This window comes from Chelonoidis abingdonii, chromosome 11, assembly GCF_003597395.2.
Source record: "Chelonoidis abingdonii isolate Lonesome George chromosome 11, CheloAbing_2.0, whole genome shotgun sequence".
Taxonomy (NCBI): Eukaryota; Metazoa; Chordata; order Testudines; family Testudinidae; genus Chelonoidis; species Chelonoidis abingdonii.
In genome coordinates this window covers 18702957-18710032 of record NC_133779.1, presented here as the reverse complement: position 1 = coordinate 18710032, position 7076 = coordinate 18702957, and positions in this window count along the sequence as shown.

The window sequence follows — 7076 nt, the reverse complement described above, 5'->3', positions numbered from 1 at the left end:
GTGGCTGCATCTCAGCACCGGGCAAGCCCTCCCTGTGGGGTGTTACGCGCGGCTGTTCCCCACCCTAGAGGTGGCTGCATCTCAGCACCGGGCAAGCCCTCCCTGTGGGGTGTTATGTGCGGCTGTTCCCCACCCCAGAGGTGGCTGCATCTCAGCACCGGGCGAGCCCTCCCTGTGGGGTGTTACGCGCGGCTGTTCCCCACCCCAGAGGAGGCTGCATCTGAGCACCGGGCGAGCCCTCCCTGTGGGGTGTTACGTGCGGCTGTTCCCCACCCCAGAGGTGGCTGCATCTCACCACCGGGTGTGTGCGGCTGTTCCCCAGAGGTGGTGGAGGGATTCTGTGCTGAGCTGCTGTGGTATGTGCCTTGGAAATAGGAGACTGATTTATTAGCCCAGATTAATTAATTAAACAGTCCCTGGAAGGGGGTGGAGCCGCTGGGTTCCCTCAGGCCTGACTGCTCTTCCCTCCTGCCTGGTCTTCATCTCTCCCCTTGGGGCCTGGCTCATGCTCTGACCCCTCCAAGCTATGCCAGGGCCCAGGCCTGGGATGCCTGACGACAGTAAGAGAACAAATGGAAGGAGAGTCAGGACTCCTGGGTTCTCTCCTGGGCTCTGGGAGGGGAGTAAGGGCTGGTGGTTAGAAGTGGGGGGCTGAGAGCCTGGACTCCTGGCTTCTCTCCTAGCTTTGGGAAGGGAGTGGGGGCTGGGAGCCAGGACTCCACGCTGCCTCATGTTTTTGGGCCTATGCCTCAGTTTCCCCTCTCCATCCTACCTCCCAATACTGCCCCCCTATGGCAGTGGAGTTCACCCATTATCTAAGTAGGGGGAAGCCGGGTACCCCAGGGTGACAGATTTGATCCCTTCTCCTCCAGCCCCAGGTTCCTACCCCAGGACTGTCCCTGATCCATGAGGCCCATGGCGCTGGGCCGATGACTCACCCCAGGAGCCGGGGATATCCCACAGGCTGGGGCTCCACCCCAGAGCTGCCCCCTGACCCCCAGCTGTGGGCCCAGGCCCCTCCCTTTGGGCTTTGGGGCTCCCTGCTTGGCTCAGCCCTAGCCTGCCCCCAGGCTCAGTTGGGGATCCCCACACCAGCCCCCAACTCCCCCCCCAGCTCAGGGCTTGCCCTCGTGCCCCCTCCCATCTCAACGTGGGGCTCCCCAGGCTCCTGCCCCCCCCCAGGCTCCGCTCAGTCTCCCCCTCTCCCAGGCTTGTCTCAGAGCACCCCTAGGCTCGCCCCTCCCGGCTCCCCTCAGCCTCGCACCCCCCAGGCTCAGCCAGTTGGGGGCTTGCACCCCAGAGATTGTCTTAGGGACCCCCCAGGCTGGCCGGCTCGGGGCTTGCCCCCCAGGGACCACCCTCCCCCCAGGCTCGCCCCCGGGCTCTCCTCAGCCTCCCCCCGCAGGCTCGGCCAGCTCGGGGCTCCCCCCACCCCCGGCGAGCTCGGGCTCGCCGGGGCTCGCAGGGCGGCGCGGCCGCGCCGGCAGTGCGCAGTGGGTTGTGCGCTGCGGCGGCGGCGGGCGCTCCGTTGCCGTCGCTTCGGCGGAGGCAGCAGCCGGGCGGCCCCCCCGCTAAAGGCCCCTCCCCCCGGGGCTCCCCGCAAGGCTCCGGCGGCGGCCGGGACCCTGCAGCCCCCTGGGGGCTCGCCAGCCGGCCAGGGGGGAGAGGCAGAGTGGGGCGGGTCGAGGCCCCCCCCGCCCCAGTCCCTTTCCATCATTGCGGGGCGCAGGGCGCACGGCTCCGGGCGCAGCCTCCTGCGGGTGTCCCTCTCCATGGAGGGGGGACCGGGGGCGCCCGGGGCCGACAGCCCGAACCGAGCCGTAGAGTACCTACTGGAGCTCAACAACATCATCGAGACCCAGCAGAAGCTGCTGGAGACCCAGCGGCGCCGGATCGAGGAGCTGGAGGGGCAGCTGGAGCAGCTGACCCAGGAGAACCGGGACCTGCGCGAGGAGAACCGGGAGCAGCCCGGGCGGGAGCGGGAGGGGCCGTTCCACCAGCACCCGGGCCGGGAGTACCAGGGCCGGCCGGAGCGGGACGGACAGTACCAGAGCCGGACAGAGCGGGACAGTCAGTTCCAGAGCCGGCTGGAGCGGGATGGACAGTTCCAGAGCCGGATAGAGCGGGACAGTCAGTTCCAGAGCCGGCTGGAGCGGGACGGGCAGTTCCAGGGGCGGCCGGAGCGGGACGGACAGTTCCAGGGGCGGCCAGAGCGGGACGGGCAGTTCCAGAACCGGACAGAGCGGGACAGTCAGTTCCAGGGCCGGCCAGAGCGGGATGGGCAGTTCCAGGGCCGGCCAGAGCGGGACAGTCAGTTCCAGAACCGGACAGAGTGGGACAGTCAGTTCCAGAGCCGGCCAGAGCGGGACGGGCAGTTCCAGAGCCGGCTGGAGCGTGATGGGCAGTTTCAGAACTGGGAAGGGCAGTTCCAGAACCGGTCCGATCGGGACGGGCAGTTCCAGAACCGGGAGGGCCAGTACCAGACGCACGGAGACGGGCCGTACCAGAACCGGGATAAGGAGCCAGAGCCCCACCCTGGGAACCGCGAGGGGCCCTATCAGAACCGGGACGACCACTACCGGGACCAATGCCAACTGCACCGAGATGGTGGCTCCCTCCGGGAGCGAAGTGGCCCCCACCCAAACCGAGACAAGGAGCGGGAGTACCCCCGCCCACCCCGGGAGAGGGAGCGGGGCCCGCTGAGCCGGGGAGTGTCCCGGAGTTCCAGTCCTGGAGCCGGCGGGGGCCACAGCACCAGTGCCAGCACCAGCCCTGCCACCACCCTGCAGAGAAAGTAAGGAGTTGTGCCCCTGCTCTAGATCCCGGGGGGGGGGTGTCCCCATGCCTGGATCTCTGCTTTTCTCCGGATTCTTGGGCCTCTTTTCTCTGGGTTTGGCTCTAGATCCACCCCCTGCTCTGGATCCCAACCTAGAACTCTCTCCCCCAATACTAGGTCCTGGAGCCACCGTGCTCTAGATCACTCAGAAGATCTGCTCTGGATCAGTCTCCCATGCTCTAGGAATCTTAGACTCTAGATCCTGGAGTGTCCTGCTCTGGATCCCGCTCTTCCCTGTTGTAGATCCTGGATTCACGCTGCTCTGGGTCCCTCTGGATCTCTACTCTGACCCCTGCTCTAGAGCCCTCTGCCTATGGCCTGGTTCCCTGTTCTGGCTATGATCCAGGCTCGCTGTTCTAGATCCCTGGATCCTTCTCCCTCTGCTCTAGATACCTCTACTTTCCCCACTATTGCAAGTGTCACCTGCCCCTTCTCTGGACTCCTCCTCTCTGCCCTGCTCTAGACTAATCTCCTCCCATCCTACTCTAGACTGTCCTCGGCTTCCTTCTAGCCCCCCTCCACCCTGCTCCAGAATAGAGCCCCCTCCCCTTTCCAATAGATCCCACCTTTCCCTCTCTATCTCCTTGGAACCTGTCCCGCTCCCCATCCAGTAGGCTTTCAAGGATCTTCCCTGAGCCTTGCAGCGGCAGGGGCTCTAGAGCTGCCCCTGATGTGTCTAGATGAAAGGGGTTCTCCATGTCTCAAGGCAAGGGATTCTGGACCCTGGTCTCCTGAAATCTAGAATAAGGGGTTCCAGAGTCAGGATCCAGATGCAACAAGGAACAATGCATTCTAGACCCTTCTCTCCAGGGCCTCTGAAAGTATGATGTTCTAGATCACATCCAGACATGCCTAGAAGCAGTGGATCATAGAACCTGCCCCACCGTGTTTCTGGCAGTGGGAGGTTCTTGGGCCTGCTCCCTGACACGTCTGGAAGCAGGGATGTTCTGGGCATCCCACAGTGCATCTTGAAGCAACAGTTCTAGAGTCTCCTCCCAGCACTTCTAGCAGAAGGGGGCTCTAGAACATGCTCCTCTGACCTGTCTAGATTGGGACGGGGGAGGGATTTGTGGAGTCTTCCCTGATGTGCCTGGAAGCAGGAGGGTCAGGAGCCACTCTGCTGTCTGGTAGCAGGAAGTTCTAGAGGTTACACCCCAACACATAAAGGAGCGGGGGGTTATGGAAGATGGGGTTCTAGAGCCTAGTCCCCTTATATGGATGTTCTAGAGACACTCAGAGCATGTCTACATCCATGAGGACTAGTAGCTGGGTTCTAGACCACAGTCCCAACCTACCCAGTACCACAAGGTCTCTAGAGCAGCACGGGCCTTCTAGATCACAGACTCTGGTGCACCTAGCAGCTGGGATTCTAGAGCTACTTTTGCCACTCCTGGTGGTTCTAGAGTATGGTCCTGCCATGGCCATCAGCGGGCGGGTTCTAGAGCCGGCCACAACACTCCTGGCAACACGGAGCGGGGGAGTGAGACCTTGCACCAGGGACTCCAAGCCCAGAGCATTCTAGAGATATTCTGGCAAACAGGGGATCTAGAACATGCTCCTGATACTGCTAGCAGCAAGGAGCTAGAACGTGCTCTGGACTCTCTTGGCAGCAGGGGGATCTAGAACCTAACCCCTATGCATAGTGTGTGTGTCAGATCCCCTGCCCCTTCTCCAGGGAGTGGGGAACAAAGTGTTATGCGTAAGAGCAGGGGGCTTGGGTCATGGGCTGCTGGGGGGCCTTGCATGGGTTCTCCTGAACTCCTGGGTTCTCTCCCTCGTTCTAGGAGGGGAGTGGGGGCTAGTGGGTAGAGTAGGGGGGTTGGGAGCCAGGACTCCTAGGTTCTTTCCCCAGCTCTGGGAGGGGAGTGGGGTCTAGTGGTCAGAGAAGAGGGGGGCTGGGAGCCAGGACTCCTGGGTTTCATTGCTTTAGTGTCCAGTTAGGAAAGAATCTGATTCCAGCTGCAGTTTGGCTTCTGAAGGGATCCTTCCCCCTGCCCTGTCAGTGCTCTCCCATCGGGGGGCCTGTCTGTGCTTCCATTTGTCTCTCCACAACATCACTCCGATAAAATCCAACCCCCCTCCTGCCACTTCTGAGTGGTGGACAATCTCCTCCTAGGCCGGGCACAGCATGAACTGGGGGCGAGTCGACGATCCCCGGGGGTGGGAAATCTGGGGGGCTTGGCAAGCTTGGGGAAGGATCTGGCGACCTTGGGATGGATCTGGTGATGTTTTTGGGATCTGGGGATCTCAGGGAGTATCCAGTGACCTTGGGATGGATCTGGTGATCTCATGGGGGTTCTGGGGATCGTAGGGAGGATTTGGCAGGCTTGAAATGGATACAGTGGTCTTATGGGTGATCTGGTGGCTTGGAGATGGATCTGATCATCCTGGCAAGCTCGCATGAGGCTCTACCATCCCTGGCAGGGGTTGGATGTGCTTTGCGAACTTTGGGGACCATCTGGTGAGCGTGGAAGCCCCGGGGGGGGCCTTTGGGGAGCTCTGCAGGCTTTGGGGAGCCTCCCTGAGCCCTGCCAGCTGGGCTGCGCCGGGCAGAGACGTGTGGGGCATGTGAGGTGGGAATTGATGGCTCCAGCCGCGTGTTCTCTTCTCTTCCCAGCACCACCTCCTCCCGCAGCTCAGAAATTAGCAACGTGGTTTGGATGCTGCTGCAAATGACTTAAAGCAGCACAAATCTGTCTTGCTTTTACCGCCCACTCTGCACCGAGGTGTTCATCAGAGCCCGGAGAGTGAGCGCTGAGGGGGCGGGTGGGGGAACGCAGGGGCCTGGGCTCCCCTCCTCCCCGAGCCAGGGAGAGAACCCAGGCATCCTGGCTCCCAGCCCTTCCCCCTCCCACTCCTGCTCTAACCCACTAGACCCCACTCCCCTCCCAGAGCCAGGGAGAGAACCCAGGCGTCCTGGCTCTCAGCCCCTCGTTCTAAGCCACTAGACCCCACTCCCCTCCCAGAGCCAAGGAGAACCCAGGAGTCCTGGCTCCCAGCCCCCCGCTCTAACTGCTAGACCTCACTCCCCTCTTAGATCCGGGGATAGAACCTCAGCATCCTGGATCCCCCACCCCCCGTGCTGTAACCCACCAGCCCCCACTCCCCTCCCTGAGTCAGGAAGAGAACCCAGGTGTCCTGGCTCCCAGCCAAGGACTATTTCAGATGAGATCATTTGCAACCTTGTGGTCAGGCTGCGTCCGGCCTGGCCCAGGGGTTACACTGTCCTTGGCTGTCACTGACTTGATGTCACCTTATTCCCAGCCCAGCCTGTCCTGTCTGGGCTTCTTCACTTCCTCTGCCTTTCCTCAGGAGTACGGCCTGAACCCAGGTGTCTGGGCCAAATCCCAGCTCAGGAGATCCCTGCCTTCTCCCCTGCATTTTCATGGGAGGGAGGCAGGTTTCTTCTTCACTTCCTGTCCTAAACCACTGTGGAGCTGTTCCCCAGCTGCCCTACCCCAGAGGTGGCTGCATCTTAGTGGTGGGTGAGCCGTCCCCCTGTGATGTTATGTGTGGCTGTTCCCCAGCTGCTCCACCCCAGAGGTGGCTCCATCTCAGTGCTGAGAGAGCCGTCCCCAGGAGTCTGTTGCTATCCTACCATCCCACATGGCAGCCGCTAATCTCCCAGCACGGAGGAGGTCTGTAAAACACCCTGACCCTACAGGGACAGATCTGGAGGAGGGAGTGGGGGTGGGGGTGAAGGCTGAGATATAGGGTGTGGACTGCTGAGTACTGCAGAATCACAGCCCAGCTCCCACCCGACCCCAGGGCAGTGACTGGCTGGCTCAGGGGGGTTGGAAATGGGGCAGGGGCCTGTCCCCTCTAGGGAACGCCAGCTTCCATCTGGCCCCAGGGCAGGGAATGGCTGGCTCAGGGGGGCAGGGAGTGGGGCAGGGGCCTGTCCTATCTAGGGGACGCCAGCTCCCATCCGTCCCCGGGGCAGCGACTGGCTGGCTCAGGGGGGCAGGGGCCTGTCCCCTGTAGGGGGTGCCAGGTCCGAGGTTCAATCTCAGGCTCATGGGGCCAGCTGGTCCCCCCACGCTGCTGAGGATGGGAAGTGGCAGCAGATGGGGCAGTTGGTGGGAACTGTGATCCGATGACGCCTGACCCACGGCCCCTGCCGCTGCGCCACCTGTTCCCAGGAAATAGCCCCACTGGGCTCCATGCCCTGGGGCAGGTGGCCAGAGCTGCTGGGCCGGAGCCAGTTTGTCCCGTTCCCATCTACAAGCCAGCCAGTCCC